The following is a 26,236-nucleotide window of genomic DNA, read 5'->3' as shown; positions in this document are numbered from 1 at the left end:
GTTTGATATTTAATTGTTAAATGAGTGTTATGGTACTGTTAATCTAAAAGGGGAGGAGTTGTAATGTATGTACCTTTAAGGGGGAAACTATGTTTTACAGCTCATGTATACTGCAGTACTGGCAGTGACCACACCTGTATATAACACTGAGTAGTAATCTGTACAGATCAGTTGCAGTGTGAGCCACATTGAGTAAACACCTGTTGTACCGTTCTCCGCAGTCTGTGTCTTATTATACACAGACGTAACACACCCAACCTACCTTGATGTTGGCTGTGTCATTATGGTAATGAGGTTCGACCCTTAAAATGGACTAGGCCTCCTGTTGGCTACCACATAGATGCATTTCTATATATTCCCATGGCATTGCTAAAAAATGTCAGCTGTAACAGTGTGTGTGTGTGTGTGTGTGTGTGTGTGTGTGTGAGGGGGTGGGTGTATGTGCACTGCGAAGATATTGGGAAGTGGCTGTACAGCGGTGTCATCAACCATATTTACTTTGCTTAGTCCTCTTCTCGCAGACGCCAATCTTCCTCCTCCTTCAGAAAGCTGCAAAAATGCACCTAACTCCTATGATGTCCAGTATAAATTCCTGGAAGGAGTCTGGCATAAAAGCTTACGAGTCGCAGTAACCTTCACTGCCACTGATGGCTCAGTCCAGATGGTGGTCTGTCTCTGCAGGTCATTGCGAACCAGGTGGTTTGCTGCATGGGACAGTTCGTTCTGCGAGTCATGCACCTCCTGTGCCACCTGGGCTCAGGCCTCTTTCGCTTCCTATTAAATAAAGAGATGGGGTTCAATTTTAATAATGGATGCGGGTTGAGGGCGGGCCCGCTGCTCGGCAGCTTTTGGACCCGCACCCCCGGCTGCCGCCTCCCAGCACTTCCGATTTTTGCTTCATTGGCCTCATTACGGCCGACGTGCGGGTCCCTCCAGGCAATTGCTTGGAGGATGTCAGTTTCTTGCGTCTGATGACACGTTGTTTGTTTGAAAATTTAAAGGGGCCATGTCCCCTTTGCACACAAATGTCATTGGGATGGCTTGGTGCTTTATTATCTTGAAAGGGGAGTTGACAGCGTCTGTTCTGAGCACAATTTAATGAATGATATTGCTGGTCATATTATTCCAGAAAAAGATTCATGATTTTTTGACATATGACTTTATTATCTGACTATGGAATGAAAAAGATGCCAGATGTGTACCAATCATTTGCTTAGTAATATTAATGCTTTTTTCTCTTAAAGGTGCTGGCTGCTGCAGGAATGGCAGCCCCAAAAACTAAGGCTGCACTCATGTTCAATGAGGGCACCTTCCATGCTCTTGTTGAGGGAGTTAGAGGACGTCAGGAGCTCCTCTTCCCTGGAAGCAGAAGGAGGAGGCCTCCTCAGCAAACCAAGGCAGCTTGGCTGCCAGTTGCTGAGGAGGTGAGCTCGAGGTCTGTGTGCAGACGCACATGGGTTCAGTGTGGAAAAAGGATTAATGATCTGCTGAGATCACCTAAAGTGTGGCCTCTGTGTTCTGGGACATGTAAGTTCAAGAGTGAGGGCTCAGGGCGATTTCCATGTAGAATGTTGGTGGTGACACTGAGCGCAAACCACCGTTTATTGGACAGATGATGCCTGGGGTTTGAGACTGTTGGACTTATATTCATCTCCATGTGCCAGCCTCCTGTGGTTGAAACGTTAGCTTACGCGAATCTGGCATGGCTGAGTGCATCCCTTGCCTGACAGCCAGCAATGTGATCGCCTGCTGCTGGATTGGCCACATCCGGCCCCACAAGGCATCACTCCCCGTCCTCCTACTCATCCTCCTCCTCGTCTTCTTCCTCATCCTCTTTATCTTCCTCCAAGGAGGCTGTGTGCTGAGCCATTTGTTCATCCGGCAGCACTAAGCCGCGCTGCTCTTGCTCCGAATCGGACGACCAGGATGAGAGGATGTAAATGGTTCCCAACCCATTGTTATAGATTTCAGTTGAGGCAAGAAACTTGCAAGCTCACACTCAAAGTGGCCTGAAATTATTCCAATCCATTCAAACAGCAGATGTGTGTCAGCTTGACCAGTCACAAGGTCAGTAGATTTGCAAAATCTTATCCCAAACCTCCAACAACAAAGTTGTTGCATTTGAATGACAGCCATGTTACAGGAGTGCTTTTAAAGTTGTGCACCAATAATGACTACAGATCATGTCCTCCACCAACTCGTCTCCTTGCAGCTGGACTGTTTCTGACAAGATGGGAAACAGGAGCCTGAGGCACAAAAATGGAAAACCTCTGTCAAAGTAGGATATCAAGGCAGTTAACAGGCTCTTACTGCCTTAACTACCTGTCCCACCAGTTTGGGAGCAGCTAAACAGACACTCACAAAAATCGCATGGGGGCAGGATGGAGGCGGGTTGGGTGTCTGAAGCCATTTTTTCTGATTTTCGCAGCTGACCCACCTCCAAACCTGCCTCCTCGGGGCTATAAAAATTGAGCCCATGGTTGCCAATAGGCACTGCACACTCTGGGGGTTATTTTGGCCAGAGTGAAAACAGTGTGCTAAATGGGTGCTGTGCTAATAGGACACGCCTGTTTGAAAGTCTGGATTTAGCATGCAATTTTGGCCCTAATTACTGATTACCATAATTTGAACTTGATTAAGCCCAAAAGCAGGTGCTCATGATGTGCAATCGTCCCGCGCCCGTTGAAATTAATGCAGGCAGCACACGACATTCGTGCTGCCTGCTAATTATCATTATTGATGAGGCAGCCCAGCGCTGAGAGCACTGCTGAGAGGCTGAGTGCTCAGCAGGGGGCTGAAGTTTGTGCAAGTTAGCTCTATTTAAAGCTAACCTCTACTTTAAAGGCAGTCCACACCTCTTAAAGGGGAGGTGGATTCTGTTGTGTCTGGGTATAATAAGATACAGACTGCAGCAGAAACGGTACATCAGGTGTTTACTCAACGTGGCTCACAGTTGAACTGACTGTACAGATTACTACTCAGTGCTATATACAGGTGTGGTCACTGCCGGTACTACAGTATACATGAGCTGTAAAATGTAGTTCCCCCCTTAAAGTGTCTTAAGAGGGCGCTAATGGGGCACAAAGCAACTAGCGCCCAGGCACGGCGATGTCTGCGCCATTCGCGAAATTGACCAGACATGTTGCGGTGGTGCTAAACAATACCGTCCCGATCTCCTGCGCCCGCAGAACTTGATGTCAGTCGAGCGTGCAACGCCCTTGTGGCGCCCCTGATGGATATTGAGTGGCGCCCCCCTCCTTTCCGCCTGGCGCAAGCAACGACAGGTAGACTGGAACGTTTCCCAGTCGGTATGGGGCTGGGGAGATGCTATTTAAAGGCAGCGTCTTCCTGGCTTTTTCTGTGGTAGACATTTTTGCACCACTCATTCTGACAGAGAGAGATTCTGAGAGAGAGAAGGAGCGACTTCTGCATAGAGTCAATGCTGTGTGAAGTAGTTTTGGCTACTGAGCATCACTTTGCAGGTACTTTTGGATTTTGGCCTTCATTACTTTGATTACCAAGAGACAATGGGGGCTGCACTGATTCGGGGCATCGTCCTGCGCCTGCAGATTCGGATGCAACATAGACGCAGAGAGAGAGTGGCAATCATGGCCAGACGGAGGAGGGCCAACAGGCCTCTGTACAGGAGATCTTACACTCCCAGGGTATTTCGCCAACAATTCTCCTACATTAATTTGTCTGAGGAGCAGTGTTTGCGCAGGCTGCACTTCAGCAAGGAGGTAGTCACTGAGCTCTGCCACCTGCTGCAGGAATTTCTCCCTCATAATCTCTTTCAAAGGTACAGGATACTTTGCATTGAATATAATCAGAATGACTTGATATTGATCACTTTGGGCTTGCCAATACACTCAATTTCCATCCGTAGGCCCTGTTTCAATCTTTAAACTGCTTAAAGATTTCACTGGAAGACTCAAACCTCCATTGCAATGCAGTAAGTGTATAGGATTTTCATGGACAGGGTTGCATATCGTTTCTCAAAAAATGAAAGAGAAAGTGATCCAGAACTTTAAAATGATGAATGATATAGGCCCAGAAATTCGGGTCGGGGGCTTCCCGCAGGTGTAAGCCCCCGACCTGCACTTACCTAGCACGCCAGCAGTTGAGCTGTAAGGTCCCGTGGAATTCCGCTCCGGGGCCTGGCCCAGCTGCCAGCGCGTTGTGCTTGCGTGTCCCAGGGGCATAGTTAGTGCGATGTGTCCTCTGGGATCACGTGAGCCATGGGCAGCCAATCGGAGGAGGGAAAAGCCCATTCATAAGATTGACAGGAAGACCTGTCAAAACTTATGAATACTACGGCCCCAAATTAGCAGTAAACCTTCAAGTAAATTTTTTTTTTAAATCACACTTTTTAAATAAAGTATAAATTACATTAAATAACTATTTTAAACAATAATTTACATTTTTGAAAAAAATAATTTTATATTCTAACGGAGCTAAAAATAAACTTACCTTACTTTAAAGTATTTAAAAATAATAAACCTGTGGAAAAAATGTTATAATTTTAATTAATTGACCACTTACCTTGTAAAAAGCAGGCCTTACGCCTGCTTTTTACATTTCTAAATCCTGCAGGCTTACGATCCTGGGAAAACCTGCAAAAAAAAACTAAGTTCAAAGCGCACGCGCAGCCTCTCCTGCGCTCGCGTTCGACCACTGAACTCCTTCGTTCCAAGGATTGGAAGTGCCGGCTTCCCGCGCATGCGCAGTGCATGCAGAAAACCGGCACTTCCATTCGGCCTACGGGTGAGTACCCAGTGCGTACTCACCTGTGGAGACCCGAATTTCTGACCCATTGAATCATAGAAAGAAACAGCACTTTGAATGAGCTATCCAATCAGTCCCATTTCCTTGCCCTTTTCCCATAGTGCTGCAAATTTTTCCCCTTCCCCTACAAAGCTAGGTGGGAATGTAAGTTGTGAGGAGGATGCAAAGAGGCTTCAAGGGGATATAGACATAAGAACATAAGAACATAAGAAATAGGAGCAGGAGTGGGCCAATCGCCCCCTCGAGCCTGCTCCGCCATTCAATAAGATCATGGCTGATCTGATCCTAACCGCCAATCTACTATCACAGAACCATCTCCTGAATCTATCAGAATTAGACACACGAAATAGGAGCAGGATCAGGCTACACGGCCCCTGGGCCCGCTCCGCTACCCACAGGGCCATGACCGATCCGAACCTAGACTCATGTCCAAATTCCTGCCCGCTCCCCATAACCCTTTATTCCCTTTACTTCTAGGAAACTGTCTATTTCTGTTTTAAATTTATGTAATGATGTAGCTTCTACAGCTTCTTGGGGCAGCATATTCCATGGACCTACCACCCTCTGAGTGAAGTAGTTCCTCTTCATCTCAGTTTTGAAAGAGCAGCCCCTTATTCTAAGACTATGCCCCCTAGTTCTAGTTTCACCCATCATCGGGAACATCCTCCCCACATCCACCCGATCCAAACCCTTCACAATCTTATATGTTTCAATAAGATCGCCTCTCATTCTTCTGAACTCCAATGAGTAGAGTCCCAATCTACTCAACCTCTCCTCATATGTCCATCCCCTCATCCCCGGGATTAACCGAGTGGACCTTCTTCGTACTGACTCGAGAGCAAGTATGTCTTTTCTTAAGTATGGACACCAAAACTGTATGCAGTATTCCAGGTGCGGTCTCACCAATACCTTGTACAACTGAAGCAATACCTCCCTATTTTTATATTCTATCCCCCTAGCAATGAATCACTTGCTGCACCTGCATACTAACCTTTTGAGTTTCGTGCACCAGGACCCCCAGATCCCTTTGTACTTCAGTACTTTCAGTTTCTTGCCATTAAGATAATAACTTGCTCTACGATTTTTCCTGCCAAAGTGCATAACCTCACACTTTCCAGTATTGTATTCCACCTGCCAAATCTCTGCCCACTTACTTAGCCTGTCTATGTCCCCTTGCAGGTTTTTTATGTCCTCCTCACTCACTACTTTCCCTCCCATCTTAGTATCATCTGCAAACTTTGATATGTTACACTCGGCCCCCGCCTCCAGATCATTAATATAGATTGTAAAGAGTTGGGGACCCAGCACTGACCCCTGTGGTACACCACTAGTTACTGATTGCCAGTCCAAGAATGAACAATTTATCCAAACTCTCTGCCTTCTGTTAGATAGCCAATCCTCTATCCATGCCAGAATATTACCCCCAATCCCGTGATTTTTTATCTTAAGCAATAATCTTTTGTGTGGCACCTTGTCAAATGCCTTTTGGAAGTCTAAATACACTATGTCCACTGGTTCCCCTTTATCCACCCTATATGTTACTTCCTCAAAGAACTCCAGCAAATTTGTCAAACATGACTTCCCCTTCATAAAACCATGCTGACTTTGTCCTATTAAATTATGATTATACAAATGTCCTGTTACTGTCTCCTTAATAATGGACTCCAATATTTTACCTACCACAGATATTAGGCTAACCGGTCTATAGTTTCCAGCCTTCTGTCTACTGCCCTTTTTAAATAAGGGCGTTACATTCGCAGTTTTCCAGTCTGCCGGGACCTTTGCTGAGTCTAGGGAGTTTTGGAAAATTATTACCAATGCATCCACAATCCCTACCGCCACTTCCCTCAGGACCCTAGGATGTAAGCCATCAGGTCCAGGTGATTTATCCGCCTTGAGTCCCATTATTTTACCAAGTACCACTTCCTTAGTGATTTTGATCGTGTTTAGCACTCCCCCTCTATAGCCCCCTGTTTGTCCAGTGTTGGGATATTCTTAGTGTCTTCTACTGTAAAGACTGATACAAAATATTCATTCAGTGTTTTTGCCATCTCCATATTTCCCACCATTAATTTCCCGGTCTCATCCTCTAAGGGACCAGCATTTACTTTAGCCACCCTTTTTCTTTTTATATAACTATAAAAACTCTTACTATCTGTTTTTATATTTTTTGCTAATTTACTTTCATAATCTATCTTCCCTTTCTTAATCAATCTTTTTGTTATTTTTTGCTGTCTTTTAAAGTTTTCCCAATCCTCTATCCTCCCACTCGATTTGGCTACCTTATATGCCCTTGTTTTTAGTCGAATACTATCCTTAATTTCTTTACTTAGCCACGGATGGCTGTCTTTTCTTTTACACCCTTTTCTTCTCAGTGGAATATATATTTTTTGGAAGTTGTAAAATAACACCTTAAATGTACACCACTGATCATGTATCGTCTTACCCTTTAATCTATTTTCCCAATCCACTCTACTCAATTCCGCTCTCATACCTTCATAGTCTCCTTTATTCAAGCTTAGCACGCTTGTTTGAGATCCAACTTTCTCACCCTCTAATTGAATATGGAATTCAACCATGTTATGGTCACTCAGTCCAAGGGGATCCTTTACTAGGACATTTGTAATTAATCCTGTCTCATTACACAGGACCAGATCTAAGGTTGCTTGCCCCCTGGTTGGTTCAGTTACATACTGCTCAAGAAACCCATCCCTAATACACTCAATGAACTCATCCTCAAGGCAGCCCTGCCCAATTTGATTTGTCCAATTAATATGATAGTTGAAATCCCCCATAATTATAGATGTTCCCTTATTACAAGCCTCAACTATTTCCTGATTGATACTCCGTCCAACAGAGTTGCCACTGTTCGGAGGCCTATAGACTACGCCCACTAATGTTTTTTTCCCCTTATTATTCCTTACCTCCACCCAAACTGTTTCATTATCCTGATCTTTTGACCCAATATCATTTCTCTGTATTACAGTGATTCCTTCCTTTATTAACATAGCCACCCCACCTCCCCTTCCTTCCTGCCTGTCCTTCCTGATCGTTAAATAACCTGGTATGTTTAATTCCCAGGCATTGTCACCCTGCAGCCATGTTTCTGTAATGGCCACAAGATCATACCCATATGTAGTTATTTGTGCCATTAACTCGTCTATTTTGTTACGAATGCTACGTGCATTCAGATAGAGAACTTTCAAATATGTTTTGTGACACTTAGTTCCTGCTTTTGCCCTTTTTATTACTTTACCTTTTACTCCATACCTTCTGCCCCTTCCTGACACGCTCTGGTTTTTAATTTCCCCACTGCTACCTAAATCTATGACCTTCTCTGTTGTCATTTTTATTATTTGCTCTCTAGGAACCTCCCCCCCCCACTAGTTAGACAGGCTAAGTGAGTGGGCAAGAACATGGCAAATGCAATATAATGTGGAGAAATGAGAAGTTATCCACTTTGGTAGGAAAAATAGAAAAGCAGAGTATTTTTTAAATGGTAAGAGATTGGGAAATGTTGGTGTTCAGAGGGACCTGGGTGTCCTTGTACACGAATTACTGAAAGTTAACATACAGGTACAGCAAGCAATTAGGAAAGCAAATGGTATGTTGGCCTTTATTAAAAGAAGATTTGAGTATAAGAGTAAAGGCGTCTTACTGCAATTATACAGGGCCCTGGTGAGACAACACCTGGAGTAATGTGTACAGTTTTGGTCTCCTTAGCAAAGAAAGGATATACTTGCCATAGAGGGAGTGCAACGAAGGTTCACCAGACTGGTTCCTGGGATGGGGGGATTGTCCTATGAGGAGAGATTAAGTAGACTAGGCCTATATTCCCTAGAGTTTAGAAGAATGAGAGATGATCTCATTGAAACATACAAAATTCTTACTGGGCTTGACAGGGTAGATGCAGAGAGGATGTTTCCCCTGGCTGGGCAGTCTAGAACCAGTGGTCACAGTCTCAGAATAAGGGGTCCACCATTTAGAACTGAAATGAGGAGAAATTTCTTCACTCAGAGGGTGAAGAATCTTTGGAATTCTCTACCCCAGAGGGCTGTGGAAGCTCAGTCATTGAGTATATTCAAGACAGACATCGGTAGATTTTTGGATATTAAGGGAATCAAGGGATATGGGGATAGTGCAGGAAAGTGGCCATGATCTTATTGAATGGTGAAGCAGGCTTGATGGGCCGAATGGCCTACTCCTGCTCCTATTTCTCATGTTCTTAAGCATTTATTCAATTCCCTTTTGAACGTTATTATTGAATCTGCTTCCACCACCCTCTCGGGCAGGGCATTCCAGGTCATAACAAATCGCTGCATAAAAAAAAATTCTCCTAATCACGCCTCTGGTTCTTTTGTCAGTTATCTCTGGTTACTGACCCTTCTGCCACTAGAAACAGTTTCTCCTTATTTACTCTATCACAACCCTTCATGATTTTGAACACCTCTATCAAATCTTTCCTTAACCTTCTGTACTCTAAGGAGAACAACCCCAGCTTCTCCAGCCTCTCTACATAAATGAATCCCGCATCTCTGGCACCATTCTATGGTATACATGGGCAATGAGAGTAGAATGATTAACTCAAAATTATGGTTGTAGAAGTAAAAAAGAAAGTGTGCAAAATGAGGCCTAGGCAATTAATGTTATATCATTTTATCATCCCCAACATCTGGGGACTTGTGCCAAAATTGGGAGAGCTGTCGCACAGACTAGTCAAGCAACAGCCTGACATAGTCATACTCACAGAATCATACCTTTCAGCCAATGTCCCAAACTGCTCCATCGCCATCCCTGGGTATGTCCTGTCCCACCGGCAGGACAGACCCACCAGCGGTGGCGGCACAGTGGTATACAGTCGGGATGGAGTGGCCCTGGGAGTCCTCAACATTGACTCCAGACCCCATGAAGTCTCATGGCTTCAGGTCAAGCATGGGCAAGGAAACCTCCTGCTGATTACCACCTACCGCCCTCCCTCAGCAGATTCTCAGTCCTCCTCCATGTTGAAAACCACTTGGAAGAAGCACTGAGAGTAGCAAGGGCACAGAATGTACTCTGGGCGGGGGACTTCAAAGTCCATCACCAAGAGGGGCTTGGTAGCACCACTACTGACCAAGCTGTCCGAGTCCTGAAGGACGTGGCTGGCAGTCTGGGCCTGTGACAGGTGGTGAGAAAACCGACATGAGGGGAAAACCTACTTGACCTCATCCTCACCAATCTACCTGTCGCAGATGCATTTGCCCACGACAGCATTGGTAGCAGTGACCACCACAAAGTCATTGTGGAGACGAAGTCCCATCTTCACAATGAGGACACACTCCATCTTGTTGTGTGGCACTACCACCGTGCTAAATGAGACAGATTCAGAACAGATCTAGCAGCTCAAAACTGAGCATCCATGAGGCACTGTGGGCCATCAGCAGCAGCAGAATTATATTCCTGAGGTCCCCACCATCACAGAAGCCAGTCTTCAACCAATTCAATTCAGTCCACAAGATATCAAGAAATGGCTAAGCGCACTGAAAGTATATCACCATTCCTTCGTTGTCGCTGGGTCAAAGTCCTGGAACTCCCTACCTAACAGCATTGTGGGAGTACCTTCACCACACGGACTGCAGCGGTTCAAGAAGGCAGCTCACCACCACCTTCTCAAGGGCAATTAGGGATGGGCAATAAATGCAGGCCTTGCCAGCGACGCCCACATCCATGATTGAATTTTTAAATAGTTGACTCATAACAGTTTTCCCACACTGTCTTTATTCTTCAGCAGTCTGCAAATATCTAACAACATGCAGATGCTACAGTGAACTTCACTTATAACCAGCATCTAGCACACAGTTTCACATGATTATCAGATATGACACTATATGACACCTCTAAGAATGAAATTATGAGTGCTGCTGTTTTCAACACAAGATATAGAGCATTACTGTTGCACACTATTTACATAAATTAAACAAAGATAGCGAGAGAAAGGCGTAAGCCGATCATTATAATTCCTAGCTTTTCTTCAGATGGTTATGTCTGAGGTCAAAGACACAATTCCTGTGTATAATCCAGTAATTGAATTTTACCTGAAAAAAACTGTTCCAAGATTTGCATCCCAGCCCCTATGATTAACTAGTCTCAAGTCTCATCATTGTTACCATCATAAATAAAGCTAATTCCAGCAACACACAAATATCTTGACCGAAAATAACAGTTGGAGCTTCCCCTTTTAGTAATAGAGGGCTTTGCCCATCTCCCTGAGTGCTTCTCTTTCTCCTGATTACCTTTTATCAAAAACTATTGTTTACAGTGTTGGGTCATCTTCTTCTGCAGTAACATGTAACCCTCGTTTTTGCCAGAGCCTTAACTCTTAATCTGTACAATTTGAAAGGTCCTTCAAAAATATAGTAGAGAAACTGAAACTTAGGGTAAGAATTATTGCAAACCTCAGTATTTTGTAGTATTATATTTCATAGTCATGGGTTATCAAAGGCATTACTATTAGCCAAAATGATTGAAGAGATGAGAGATGGTATTCCAATTCTAAACTGAAATAATTTAATATTTTCAATTTAAATAAAATCTCTGAGCAGTAATGTTTACTATGGCTGTTTTATATTCATTGTATTAAAAATTGTTTTGCTGAATTATTCCAAGAAAAGTTTAGACTTTTATGCTTTTTTAATATGCAGGGGAAATGATGGTGTTACCTCAGGTTCTCTTTGTATTAAACAGTCTATTTGTTTCAGACCATTTAACAGTATTATTCAACTCTATCCATGTCTGATTGTACAGCAAGATTACAAAATGTAAGTTTGCAACAGAATTTGCTCTTATCAAAGTTAGGTTTGGACCAATTACTGAACTACCCTGCCTTGTGGTATATTAATATTTGATTCAAAAAAATCAGAATTTCAGTTCTGAAGTTGAACTTGTTGTTTGCATGTTGTAAATACCTGACTGCCCATTGTATCGATTTGTATGTGGGTTCAATGACGATACATTAATGAAAGAGGATGACTTTTTATCTAAAGTATGTTAATCTCAGTTAACAGCATTACATGAGACACCATCTTAGAGATCCATCTAAAACGAAACTAAAACTAAACTGCTTGTCTCTCACATGCCCTCTGCTGGTCAGGCATAAGTAATCAAGCAGGCAAATATGCTGGTAAGGCATCATAACCAAACAGGCAAATACCATCACTATTTGCTGATATCATTACATCTCCCTTTCTTAAAACAAAAGTATTTTACTTTTATCTAACAACATGTTTTCTTTGTATTACTCTGCATTTTAACTGTAACACTTAATGAACTTACATTATCATTATCATTATCAAGGTTTTTTAACCTTGTTTTGTGTGTTCACATGAAATATGTAAATACACTATAACTTGAAGAAAGAATAAGATAACATTACTTCCTTCTATAACAAGAGTCCTTAAACTTGCTCAATGAGTCTCTCAGGAGGCTTCACATGTCTTGAGGATTTTCTGATTGATTGTCCTTGAATCTGAGTTGTTGCCTCAGATGATGGTTTCTCAGCTGTGTGATCAGGTTGTCCAACAGTATCAGTCTCTTGACCTGCTGTCTGATCAGGTTGTTCAACAGTATCAGTCTTTTGACTTGCTGTGGCTGGTCCCATGAGAAGATCTCGACGATTTCTTCGCAGAACAGCACCCTCATCTGTCTGAATGGTGTATGATCTTGGTTGAACTTCACTCAGGACAGTTCCCTTCTGAGTCCATGTGTTTGTTTTGTCTTTGAACCTTACTTGGTCACCAGTGTGGAGTTCAGGTAGGTTTTGTGTTCCTCTGTCATAGTAGTACTTTTGCTTTTCTTTCTGTTGTTCTTTGAACTTCCTCACTTTCTCCCCCTCTTTTGTTTTCAGGAGGTTCTCCGGGATGGGTAGGTTTAACCTTAGCAGACGTCCCATCAGGAGTTGGGCTGGTGACATACCACACTCGAGCGGCGTTGTGCGGTATACAAGCATGCTCTGGTAGAAGTCAGTTCCACTGTCTTTTGCCTTGTACATCAGTCTTTTCACTGTCTGGACCGATTTTTCCACTAGTCCATTGGACTGTGGAAAGTGAGGACTTGACGTTGTGTGGACAAAGTCCCACTCTTTGGCAAAGTGTCAGAAACTTGCATTGTAAAGCTGGGGTCCGTTGTCTGTGAAGACCTCGCTTGCCACGCCATGTCTGGAGAGTATGGCTTTCATACATGTTATCACAGCATCTGCAGTGGTGGTGTACAGTCTACAAACCTCTGGATACAGGGAGTAATAGTCTGTGACTACAAGATAGTCCTTCCCTTGACATACGAATAGGCCAGCGCCTACCTTCTGGTAAGGTCTGTCTGGCGCTGGGTGTGGCTTTAGTGGTTCTACCGGATTGCTTGCTTGATATTTCAGGCATATTGTGCAGTTTGACACCTCATTTGTCACATCTTGGTTAATTCGTGGCCAGTACATCACCTCTCGTGCTCTTTTCTTACACGTTTCGATTACCAGATGTCCTCCATGGATCCTTTTTAGCATCTCTTTTCTCAGACTCTTTGGGATAACTATTTTACTTCCTTTATAGATGATGTCTTCGACCACTGATAGTTCTGTCCTGCAGTTCCAGTACTCTGCCATGTGTAAGATTCGAAATTTTCAGCAATAATCACGCAAGAAAACAGGATAAAATAAGACAGTTTATTGACCAAAGTAAGCTTGCACAGAAAAACCTTTGATAAAAGGGCATACAAAATGGCCGCCGGGCCTCGTGATCAGTTTTCTGGACCATTTGATTTCTGTTACTGCAAGCCAGACAGGCTTGTGGATTGAAGACAGTAAGCCCGCGAAAGCCAGTATCGGGGAACCGAAACTCAGGGAAACAGCATACATATTCAATGGATTCTAAGTACAGGATGGGGCCCATCAAGATATGGGCGGACAATGCAAAAACACTTATACCCATTTAATGTACAAAGGAGAAACCGTTTAACAGCCATCAAGGAAAATCTCCAGACCGATCAATATGCGAACCGAGTCACGGTGACAATGTAAAAGACATTTAAAGACATTATCGGCCAGGAAGGCCAGTTAAGTTATCACCGGCTCCCGTTACAAGACAAAGCGCCCCTGCAGAGATTTCTGCCCGCCAAAATTAATACAAAGACAGGACTATGATTTGGCGGGAGATAAGACTGTCCCAAAAGGGTATAACTATGGATTGAAAGTCCATCAAGGGTTACGGAGAAACGAACGGAGAAACGAACGGAGAAACGAACGGAGAAACGGACGAACGGACGGTGACGGTTACACAGATCCAGGATCAAGCGTGCCTCTCCTACCTCGGTAGCTTCGGAATCGATGAAGACGCTTCGTCTTTTTAAAGACGCTTCGGACGGACAATTTCGGTGAAAAGACAACGTGGTCGGTGTTCAGCCAGACAAGGCTCGGTGACGACGGGAAGACGACGAGGGTGGCCCGGGTACTGTTGTCGGGAGATCATCGATGACCCAGGCCGAAGGAGAAGACACCCTCTGGAAAGCCACCGAGCCAGGCGGGAGCGAGAAAGGTCCTCGACATACCATTCGGCCAGAGACCTTCAGATTCTTCCATTTGCATGCAGTTCTTCAACAGCTTTTAGCTGATCCAACCTTGACGAGCACTCATCGAGGCTGTGTCTACCCTGCCACCTCGAGAGAGAGAGAATATCGACTGCGCCAGAAGTTTCCAAATCCACGTGACGACGGAAAGCTGTGCCAAAAGGCTGCGAACCCCTTTTTCGCGATTTTGAGAGTGGTGAGCATGATCCCGAGTTCCTCAGGTCGAAACTTAGTTTAGGTATAGGGGAGGGAGTTAAGGGTAATCGTAATGTGTTTTCCCTTTTACGATGTGCCGTGTGTTCCCCATTTCCATAGAGTCAAGTTCATAAATTTGTGCATGATTGTAGTTACTTTAATCTGTGCCTATGACATGTATTTTGTAATGCTTCAAACTGTTTAAAAATAAAAGCATCCATTTCGTGCTATTCAACCTGGTCTATTGAGTCCTTTCTCTGCACTACAGTTCTCTGCATCTAAGTCCAAGGTCTAGAACCGTAGGGGAGAGTGGGTCGAACCACTCAAGGGTAATTATTGCACAAAGCCTGGCAGGAGACCAGAATGAGCAAGAGAAACCCCCTACAGAAATGGCGACCACGGCAGGACCTTGGCAGCAGGAAAGTAGTGTGTTAGATCAAGGTTTGAATAAACGAAATGTGATGGATGAAAGAATAGCTGATTATGTTTTTGGAAAAGTCAACCTCACAAAACAATGGATATCTGACCTATTAAGGGATAGGCGCCCGCTAGACACAGCCATCAAGTGGACAGAGGGTAAAGAGCATAAGAAATCTGTAGAAAAGGCGGTCTGGCTGATGTGCTACAAGAAACAAGTCCAGCTTTTGGACCAAGTCGTTGCAGCACAAACAGCCCAGATCAAAGGGTTGCTTACAGACGTAGAGGAAAAGGTTGCGGGAGGTCAAAAACTGATTGAATCGCTTAACGCGCTGAATCAGGAACGCCACTCCACAACTCGCTGCCACGAAACCCGGGTAGAGTATTTAAAATGTCAGGTCATTGAAGCCAAGGCCTGTGAAGGTAGAATGAGAGAGAAGTGTTTCTGTCTAGCTAAGCAAATAGAGGCCCAAGAGGAAAAACTTCTGGGAGCCAGGGCAGCATATAAGATGGCCATGGAGGATAGATCTGAGAGCACCGACCGCAGCGCTTGCCGCCGGGAGCAAGAGAACCTGAGAACGGCCCTAGCCAAGGCAAACGGGTTGGTGTGTCTCATAAACCCACCGGCGAGCCAGCTATTGCTAGCCAAGGAATCCAAAAGACCGATTCCACAAGAGATAGTTCAGGCACCAACCCCCGAACCCTCTGCGCCTCCTGCTTATGATGAGTCTTGGACTCCGGGGAAGGAGACGGAGACGGTAGATGAAGAGATTCTTGAGGTAGAGCAACACCAGATAGTAGAGTCGGGGCCGGCGCCGATGTGTCCAACTCGACACCGGAGGCTTGGTCCGAATGAAGACAATGGCGAGGACGGACCCCTTGTGAATCAGATCATAATGCCCCACAGCGCACAACAGCTGAGGGCAATGATAAGTCACATCCCAAAACTCTCCGAGTCAGGAGATCCCTCCGTCCATTTTAGGGACGTGGAGCAGACCGCAGCAGTTAATGACTGCGACGGGGTCGAACAGTCTAAGATGCTGCTGTTCTCCCTGGACAGCTCGCTCCTCCAGTGTCTCCCTGACGAGAGCAAGAGAGGGCACAGGGACTATGAGTTGTTACGGGACGAGATCCTAGAGATTATAGGAGAGGGTGACGGAACTCCGTTCCTCCATTTAGAAAAGACAGTGCAGCTAGAGGGAGAACCCCCACGGGTTTTCGCCGGAAGGTTGTGGCCCGTGTATCGGCGCAGCTGCCCGGGAGGGCCGGAACGGAACGCGCTAAATGATGAACAAAGGGCTCATTGGCTCCGGTGCCTGGTAGCAGGTTGCTTGCCAATAGTGAGGGAGCAGGCCAAAGCATGGTTTGACCCCACTAACGCCCGCTCCACGGAGGAACTAGTACTTGATCAGCTCACGATCAGTTACAGGAACAACAAGGGTAGGAAAACGCCTGTTTTAAAAGGAAAGGTACATAAGGCAAGGCCCGCAGCTTCTGCTAAAAAGGAATGGCATCAGGAGGGAAATCGCCCTCCCCAAGCCAACAGCAGTTGTTACGGGTGTGGGAAGGAGGGTCATTGGCGCAAGGACTGTAGAAATCCATGGAAGGATAAGAGAGAGAGAATGTTCACCGCAGCACAAGTCCAAGCCCAAGCCCAGACCGTTGCCCCAGCACCAGTCCAAGCCCAAGCCCAGACCGCTGTCCCAGCACCAGCCCAGAACCCAACCGTAGCCCCTGCCCCAACAACAGGGGGTGGTGCGGTTGTGGATCCCGCTGCGATTGCGGATCCCGCTGCGATTGCGTCAACCTTGGAGACTATGCGGTCTCTGATGACCTGGCAGGGGAAGGTAGCGGTCGCCAACAGCCCTATCGCTCCCGAGACCCCAACCGAAACACCTAAATGACTGACGCCTGCGCAGCCCGTCTACTTGTGTCCGCTCCGCTATGACGCCTGGAGAAGACCTGTGGTGGAAATGGAGGTGGAAAGACAAAAGGGTAGTTACCTGTTGGATACGGGAGCTTCGTGTACCGTGATCCACACAGATAGACCTTTTGCCTCACCTCTGTCCGCCCAGGCTCCATACTTAGTAGCGGGTTTCACAGGCAGAGAACAGGCTGGCGCGTACTCCATCCCGCTCTCCATTCATTTGGGAGCACTCCACACCACATGGACGTGTATCCTATTGAAGTGGAGTGAGGGGGGTGGAAAAGGCATCCTCGGGGCTGATTTCTTGGTGGAACACGGGATCCTCGTGGACCTGAGAAATCACAGTCTCTGGGGAGCCGAGAGCGGTTTAGGTAAGGTAGTCGTAATCCCAGGGAGGGAAGAAAAGGGGGCCCTGTGCACCATGAAGCCGTCAGGAGGCTATGATCTCGAGCTCATGGTAGCGAACGTCCCAACGGACTTGCAGGCGTGTGTGTCGGAAAATCTGACCGCGTTTGCCACCCACAAGCACGACTGTGGGAGAGTCACTGGGTTTGAAGTCAGCGTAGACGGGGACCCCATGATCCGACCCCAAAAGCAGTATAATTTCCCCAAGGAGGCAGAACCCGACATGGAGACTGCAATATCTTCATTGGTGCAGCAGGGCGTATTGAGAACAATAGCCACTCACGTGAACTCCCCATTATGGCCGGTAAAGAAGCCGGACAATTCGTGGAGAGCCACGGTGGACTACAGAGTCCTCAATAGTAACATCCCAGCCTGCGCGCCCACGGTAGCAGCAGTTGCAGACCTAATAGGGAGTATTCCAGCATCGGCGACCACGTTCACGGTGCTGGGCATCTCGAACGGTTTCTGGTCCATTCCGCTGCGGCGGGAGGATCAGTACAAGTTTGCCTTTACTTTCAAAGGGCAACAGTACACTTGGAACTGCTTGCCACAGGGTTTTCACAACAGCCCCAGCATTTTCCATCAATGCATGGCAGGGAGTTTAAAGGAGTTCAGCCAGCCCAACCAGATAGTACAGTATGTGGACGACCTACTCCTGTTCACGGACACAAGGGAGGAGCACGGCCCACTATTAGCCGAATTGTTGGAACTGTTAGAAAGGAAGGGTTTCAAGGTAAACCCAAAGAAAACACAGATCAGCCAGCAGGAAGTCAAATTCCTAGGTCTGGCCATCCGCGCTGGAGAAAGAGCCATAGATAAGGCCAGAAGGGAATCAGTACAAGATCTGCCGATCCCCAACACAGTAACGGGTGTAAGGTCCTTTTTGGGATTGACCGGGTACTGCAGAGATTTCATCGAGGACTATGCTGCCACAGCAGCCCCGCTACTCCGACTCTTACACAAGGGAGTCGAGTGGTCTTGGGATGAGGGGTGCCAGGCAGCATTCGAGAAGTTGAAAAGAGATCTGCAGACCGCGCCAGCCCTAGGGGCCATAGATGGGGGAGAGGAGTTCTTCCTGGAGGTAGCCGCTAGTGGGGACAGCCTGAGCGCCGTGTTGCTCCAGGAGCGGCACGGCAAGCTGAGACCGGTAGTTTATTCCTCCAGGGTGCTCACGGATGTAGAGAGGAGTTTCTCCAATTGCGAACGGCATCTCCTGGCCACGCATTGGGCTGTGAACAGATCAGTGATCTTCACAGGAACCTCTCCCATCACGCTCCTCACCCATCACACCCCCACAAAGATGCTTCTGGATGGAAGGATTAAGGATGGGACCGTAAGCAGCGCTCGGATTGCGCGCTGGACCCTCATCCTTTCCCAGATGGATCTCAAAGTTAAAGGCCTCTGCGCGCCAAGGCTCGCAGCCAACATGGCATATCCCGGAACAGCCCATCGGTGTTCCGTAGAAGGGGTATGGGAGGTCAACATAGGTTTATGGGCCGGGATACACCCCACAGGCCGCAAGATCTACGTAGACGGTTCTAGCACTGTATCTGCTGGCGAACGACTCACAGGGTGTGGAGTTTATGACCCTGCGACAAACATTGCCCTGGCAATTAAGCTCCCCAGCACTATGAGCGCACAGCAGGCTGAACTGTCCACGGTGGCGTACGTGGTTACCCACCCTGAGATTTTCCCAACCCCATACACGATTTGCTCAGACAGCATGTTCACATGCAATTCGTTTACGGAATACCTCGCCATCTGGTCCCACCGCGGATATACCTCCGCGGACGGGCGGCCTTTAACAGTTAAGCCCTTGCTGGAAAAGATCCTGGCAGCTGTGGGAGAGGAAGGGGAGGTGTTCATCCATAAGGTGAAGGCTCATTCCACCACAGAACCCCGTAGTCAGGGCAACCAGCAGGCGGATGCGCTAGCCAGGGAGGGTGCCCGCAACGGCATTCTCTGGGACCCCTATGAACCCAGACCCGTGGCGGCGATCCAAGGCAGGGAGGGAATTCCAGCGAACACAGGGGTGACACCGCCCCCAGACCTAAAGACCGTCCAAACCCTGGATCCCGCCCTAAAAACAGTCCTAAAAGCCATCACAGAAGGCAAGCAGGTAGAGGGTCCGTACAGTACGGCAGCCCTCTCAGTCAAAGAAGGCATGCTGTTCCGAGAGGAGCAGTGGGTTGTGCCGCAGCAGCACCGGAGGGAATTCCTGCAACTGGCCCACGAGGGTCCAGGGGCGGGACATCCCGGGCCTGAGGTTACCTGGCAGCGGGTAGAGCAGGCGGGATGGTGGCCGGGACTTCGGGACGATGTCCGCGAATTCTGCACAAGCTGTCTTGTGTGCGCTGCAAACAACCCAGACCCCCACAAAAGGAAGGTGCCCATGGGGCACATCAGGAGGGTAGAGGGACCATGGCAGTCGATTCAGGTCGACTACATAGGGCCCCTGCCCGCCGCCCAGGGAGGATATAAGTACTGCCTTGTCCTGGTAGATGTGTTCACCAAATGGGTAGAAGCTTTACCGTGCAGAACAGCTACGGCACTGGGCACTGCTAAGATCTTGATTCGGGAAGTGTTCTCACGGTGGGGACTCCCCCGTTTTGTAGAGTCCGACCAAGGGAGTCAGTTCACCGGTCAAGTAATGCAGAACGCCCTCATGCTCTTGGGCATTGAGGGGAAGTGGCACGTAGCATACAATCCCCAGTCATCCGGGATTGTTGAACGCATGAATCGGACCCTCAAGGAAAAGCTGAGGAAAGAGACAATGGGCTCGCCCCAGAAATGGGCGGAGGTCCTGCCTTTAGTCCTCATGGGGATCCGAGCCAGCCAGTCCAAAAGTACGGGGTATTCCCCGCACGAATTAATGACTGGAAGGATCATGCGAACACCCACCCATGTACTAGCCCCGGTGCTCACTGAGGGCCAGCTCCGAGAGGTGAAGAGAGACAAATTCATCCAAACCCTTTTGGAGCGCCTGAAACAGATTTATGGGCAGGCGGCTGGGAACATGGGAAGACAGCACCAGGGAAATAGACTGTTACTGGAACCTCGTAAGCAACAAGAGTGGGTAGTCGGAGACCAGGTCATGGTCCGAAACTACGCTAGGGTAGGGAGTTTTGAACCATTGTACATGGGGCCTTACAGCATTGTAGACAAGGCCAGCCCCATGGTTTATGCAGTGATGGTGCCCCGACGTACCAAATGGTTTCACATTAACCAGTGTAAACTGTTTAAATCGGGTGCACAAGGGCCTACAAAAGGGACCAGGTCTGAGAACAAAGATCCTCAGCCTGTAACAGAGTCACAGACCACACAGGCTGGAACAGTAGCCTGCGTGAAGGGAGGGGCCACCCCATCGGAGTGGGAGGTCTCCCCTCTAATTTGGGATTCGGACGAGGAAGAGCCCGAACAGCTCGACCTCGCCTTAGACCCAATCACGGAGGAGGAAGAGTCAGAGGACGACGATCCTGCCCTCGACTCAAGCTCGGGGGAGGTAGGGAATGGGGGCGGAGACTCACTACCTGTAGGGACAGGTGAGGTGGAGTCGGAAGCCACAAATCCCGGCCCCGGGGGGGCGGAGCCTGAGGGAGGGGAGCTGGAGCCGGCAGCTGTGGTGGAACCACAGGCTGTGACGGTGACAGTCCCAACCCCCGGTCCATCAGCCCCGGGAGCCCCACCCAAAGCAGCCCCTCATAGGTCGACTCGAGCGCCCCAGCCCAGAAAGTTTTGGCCAGATTCTCCCCATTTTTCCCAACCTCAGTTTAGAGCAGCCCCAGGAAGGCACGGTTCCCATTAAACAGTGACAGGCTGCGGGGGATCAAAGCTGAAGGCCAGTGCAGCCCCACCGCAGGGTGTGGCACGCTGCAGCCCTCACAGGAATTCAGTAGGCCGCCCCGCGGAGGGTGGCGCTGTACATAAGTTAAGTTAGGTAATTATGATGACAGTTTAAGGAATATAAAGTTTACAGTGTTAAGAAATGTTAAGAGTACAATTTTGAAGTCTGCCCGGTATGTGTGCTTGTTTGGGAGCGGGGTCCAGGAACCCACGCGTCCATTTAATTAGGCCAGCACCTTTTGGGAGCCCAGCTACATCATTTTATTGGTTACAGAAACCTGGGATATGATGAAAAAGATTCTCATCGCGTTCGTGGTGATTGGGTGCGGGTGGGCCTACCGAGGCCGCACCAAGGGCGTCATCATCTTCGGGTGTTCCGGGGACACGGCCCCCATTGCAACGGATGGGACAGGGGAGCGAGAGGTTGAGGAAACCGCCACCTACTTCCACCAGGGGAGATGGCCAGGTTGGCTGGGGACGAATTCTACGGAATACTCCAGCAATTTCGGTTTTGCCTACCAAGAGACTTCGTTAACGTGCCCTCGGGTGAGGATCCTTGCACCCAGAGTCAGCATTACCGTGGGAAAGAGGATCTGTCTGGTGTGTAATGGGAACGTACCACTAAGGCGATGGTGGTGGCTGCAAAAGCTGGGAAAGGACATGAGGAACTCTACGGTCGAGTGGGAGCGACTGGGTAATAATACCCATCGGACTATTACGGGGACTCACGGACAATTACGTGTGTGTTGGGACAAGTGGTGGGAACCAGATGAAGGAATATATGTCTGTATGTGGGGTTCAAAACACGTTTGCCCCAAGGGCGTATCCATCTTCTTCCAGAGGCAGTGGCAGGATGAAGGAAAGGGGATGAGATGGGATGTCAGCACTCGAGCGTGCGGAGCCCCATACTCCCCTATTCCGGTAAACGCCACTGAACTCATCACCCGCCCACGCAAGCCCCTGCCCACGCTTCCGGTAGCACTAGCTCAGAAAGAAGGGTGCCCAACCACCACCAAGGGACCCGGGAACGGTTTACAGAATCACAGAATCACAGAATCCCCACAGTGCAGATAGAGGCCATTTCGGCCCATTGAGCCTGCACCGACACCTATCCCACCCTATCCCCGTAACCCCACGTATTTAATCCCCTAACACTAAGGGTCAATTTATCATAGCCAAATCAACCTAACCCGCACATCTTTGGACTGTGGGAGGAAACCGGAGCACCCGGAGGAAACCCACGCAGACACAGGGAGAATGTGCAAACTCCACACAGACAGTCGCCCGAGGCTGGATTTGAACCCGGGTCCCTGGCGCTGTGAGGCAACAGTGCTAACCACTGTGCCACTGTGCCCCCCAGTATTGGTACCCACCGGTCAGGTGCTGTACCAAGGGGTACACTATGCGGTGGCCTCAGTGATTTTAAACCTCACTGAGGTACGATTGCCGGAGTGGTGTCCCAAAGAAACGGAACAATTATACCAGGTCCTGTTAACCCGAATGTTTAGACAGTTTTACGAGTTTGACTTTGCCGACATCGACAAAGACAAATTATACACCACACCACCAGAAGTTTTGGATCGAGTCGGGAGGCAAAGAAGGGGTACAGTAAATGACATATTCACTGCTTTTAATACCGGGACATCTGTCGTCAACGCTCTAGATAACGTGGAGCTGCAGACACAGATCAACGGTTTAAAAGCCCAGTTAAGGAACATACTGACAGACGAAAATAAGGTAGTGGGTTCTGAGTTACATGAGGACCAGGCCATGATACTACACTTTAAGGAAATAATAGCTGAGCTGGAGAAACACGCGAGAACGGTAAATGCGCTCATTAAGGAGGATCGGAATGCGTCCGATCAAGCTGCACAAAACGAGGCCTGTGTGCTATATGGGGCGTGGTTACTGGGTGAGGGCCACAGTAATCTTGAGGATTTAAAACAGGGTTTGGTCCCGTCCTGGATCAGCAACAAGCACTTGCAAGCGCTCCACCCTTTTGAGAATGCATTAAGCCCGTGCCAGCTCAGACTAGCTGCAGAAGCGTACCCAGTCCCAGTGGACTGCGGACGTTCGAATCATACTATCATGGGAATAGTGGTAAGAATGCCGGTGTTGGGTCCCGCAGCAAAGCCCGCCCCGGTATACAGGGTGGAGAACATTGGAGTCATTCAGGGGGGCGCACACATTCGTTACGCAGTGGTCCTGCCTTACGTCATCAGATGGGAGCGTACGATGACAGGCACCGACCTCTCGGGATGTCGGAGCCGGGGAGCACACATCATCCTGTGTCCCCAGCACTTGAATGCCTTTTTGAAACCACAGTGCGGGTTCAGAACCATTAGCGCGAAGCCGATAAATTGCACCATGGAGGCAATGGCAGAGGACCATGTGCCCCCGCAGGTAGCATATATCGGGGGGTGGGACATACTGCGTCACCACTGCAGCGCCTCACTACCGCTACGGACAACACGAGTGGTGTTCGATCAGTGATAGCAGTTTCTGTTTCAAACCCAGGGCCGAGGTTCAAGTGGCACAACAACGAATTGTCCCCATTCCTGCACCCTCCACCGTTCACCTCACTGTCAAAGAGAATTTCACGGACTTGCAATGATTCGTCGCGCATTTTGGTTATGTCATTCCCCCTCTTCCCGAACACCTCACCAAGATTTTAAAAGCCGTTATAGTTTCACAGAAACATTTTTACACACTGGAGCAGAAGACTTTAGAGATAGGAAAAGACATATTGGACATAGTCATCCCACCATGGTGGGACTTGTTCACTAACGTAGAGGTCCCGGCCTGGATTAGAATAGCATCCCACATCCTAGTAGTGTGTCAGGTTTTAATTGTGATATTTTTGCTATTCGTGCATTGCAAAAGAGGCAAACGCCTCCAGAGGCACGAGAACACAGGAGAATGGAGAGAACGCTATGTGCGAATGGGGGAAGAAGACACCCCACTTTAAGTTGCTAGTATTGAAGGTTAAGCGTCCCTCCATTTTTAGATTTTGGCCATTTGCGTGTTTTTTGTTTTAAGGATATGAATATTGTTATGTTATTAGTCGTTCTTAAGTTTTGGATTAATAAAAGGTGTATGCAGGTGGTGCAAGGGGGTATCAACCCATGCACATCTGACAGATGAATGTGTTATAGTTTAAGAAGTGCTGCCTATGATTGTCCGAATGTGCACAAAGTAATTTTCGTTTTTTTCGGAAATGGGAACTGCATGTGTCGTGAGGGTCATAGATAGTTAAGTGCCAGGAATGTTTGGATGTGGGGAATCAGGGAAAATTTGCTCACCAAGGATTATTGATACCTCTAGCAAGCTATTAGTATCACAGGGGGGCCTGTAAGATTTGAAATTTTCAGCAATAATCACGCAAGAAAACAGGATAAAATAAGACAGTTTATTGACCAAAGTAAGCTTGCACAGAAAAACCTTTGATAAAAGGGCATACAAAATGGCCGCCGGGCCTCGTGATCAGTTTTCTGGACCATTTGATTTCTGTTACTGCAAGCCAGACAGGCTTGTGGATTGAAGAAAGTAAGCCCGCGAAAGCCAGTATCGGGGAACCGAAACTCAGGGAAACAGCATACATATTCAATGGATTCTAAGTACAGGATGGGGCCCATCAAGATATGGGCGGACAATGCAAAAACACTTATACCCATTTAATGTACAAAGGAGAAACCGTTTAACAGCCATCAAGGAAAATCTCCAGACCGATCAATATGCGAACCGAGTCACGGTGACAATGTAAAAGACATTTAAAGACATTATCGGCCAGGAAGGCCAGTTAAGTTATCACCGGCTCCCGTTACAAGACAAAGCGCCCCTACAGAGATTTCTGCCCGCCAAAATTAATACAAAGACAGGACTATGATTTGGCGGGAGATAAGACTGTCCCAAAAGGGTATAACTATGGATTGAAAGTCCATCAAGGGTTACGGAGAAACGAACGGAGAAACGAACGGAGAAACGAACGGAGAAACGGACGAACGGACGGTGACGGTTACACAGATCCAGGATCAAGCGCGCCTCTTCTACCTCAGTAGCTTCGGAATCAATGAAGACGCTTCGTCTTTTTAAAGACGCTTCGGACGGACAATTTCGGTGAAAAGACAACGTGGTCGGTGTTCAGCCAGACAAGGCTCGGTGACGACGGGAAGACGACGAGGGTGGCCCGGGTACTGTTGTCGGGAGATCATCGACGACCCAGGCCGAAGGAGAAGACACCCTCTGGAAAGCCACCGAGCCAGGCGGGAGCGAGAAAGGTCCTCGACATACCATTCGGCCAGAGACCTTCAGATTCTCGCATTTGCATGCAGTTCTTCAACAGCATTTAGCTGATCCAACCTTGACGAGCGCTCATCGAGGCTGTGTCTACCCTGCCGCCTCGAGAGAGAGAGAGAATATCGACTGCGCCAGAAGTTTCCAAATCCACGTGACGACGGAAAGCTGTGCCAAAAGGCTGCGAACCCCTTTTTCGCGATTTTGAGAGTGGTGAGCATGATCCCGAGTTCCTCAGGTCGAAGCTTAGTTTAGGTATAGGGGAGGGAGTTAAGGGTAATCGTAATGTGTTTTCCCTTTTACGATGTGCCGTGTGTTCCCCATTTCCATAGAGTCAAGTTCATAAATTTGTGCATGATTGTAGTTACTTTAATCTGTGCCTATGACATGTATTTTGTAATGCTTCAAACTGTTTAAAAATAAAAGCATCCATTTCGTGCTATTCAACCTGGCCTATTGAGTCCTTTCTCTGCACTACAGTTCTCTGCATCTAAGTCCAAGGTCTAGAACCGTAGGGGAGAGTGGGTCGAACCACTCAAGGGTAATTATTGCAGAAAGCCTGGCAGGAGACCAGAACGAGCAAGAGAAACCCCCTACAGATGTCAGGTGAGCAGTTTTGCTTCATGTTGGGCCATCCATCCAAGATGCTTTTGCTCAGTCGTCTCATTGTTTCATCTTTGTTTGTCTCAGTCTTTTTATGAGCTCCATTTTTGCATCTGCTATGGGCAGTGCACTTGTGATCATGTTCACGCAGGCGTTCACTTTTTCATCCATTTTGGTGTT

Source organism: Somniosus microcephalus, chromosome 4 (genome assembly GCF_052327205.1).
Source record: "Somniosus microcephalus isolate GS21.2 chromosome 4, FLI_Smic_1.0, whole genome shotgun sequence".
In the NCBI taxonomy this organism is placed as follows: Eukaryota; Metazoa; Chordata; class Chondrichthyes; order Squaliformes; family Somniosidae; genus Somniosus; species Somniosus microcephalus.
Note: the sequence above shows the minus strand (reverse complement) of the source record.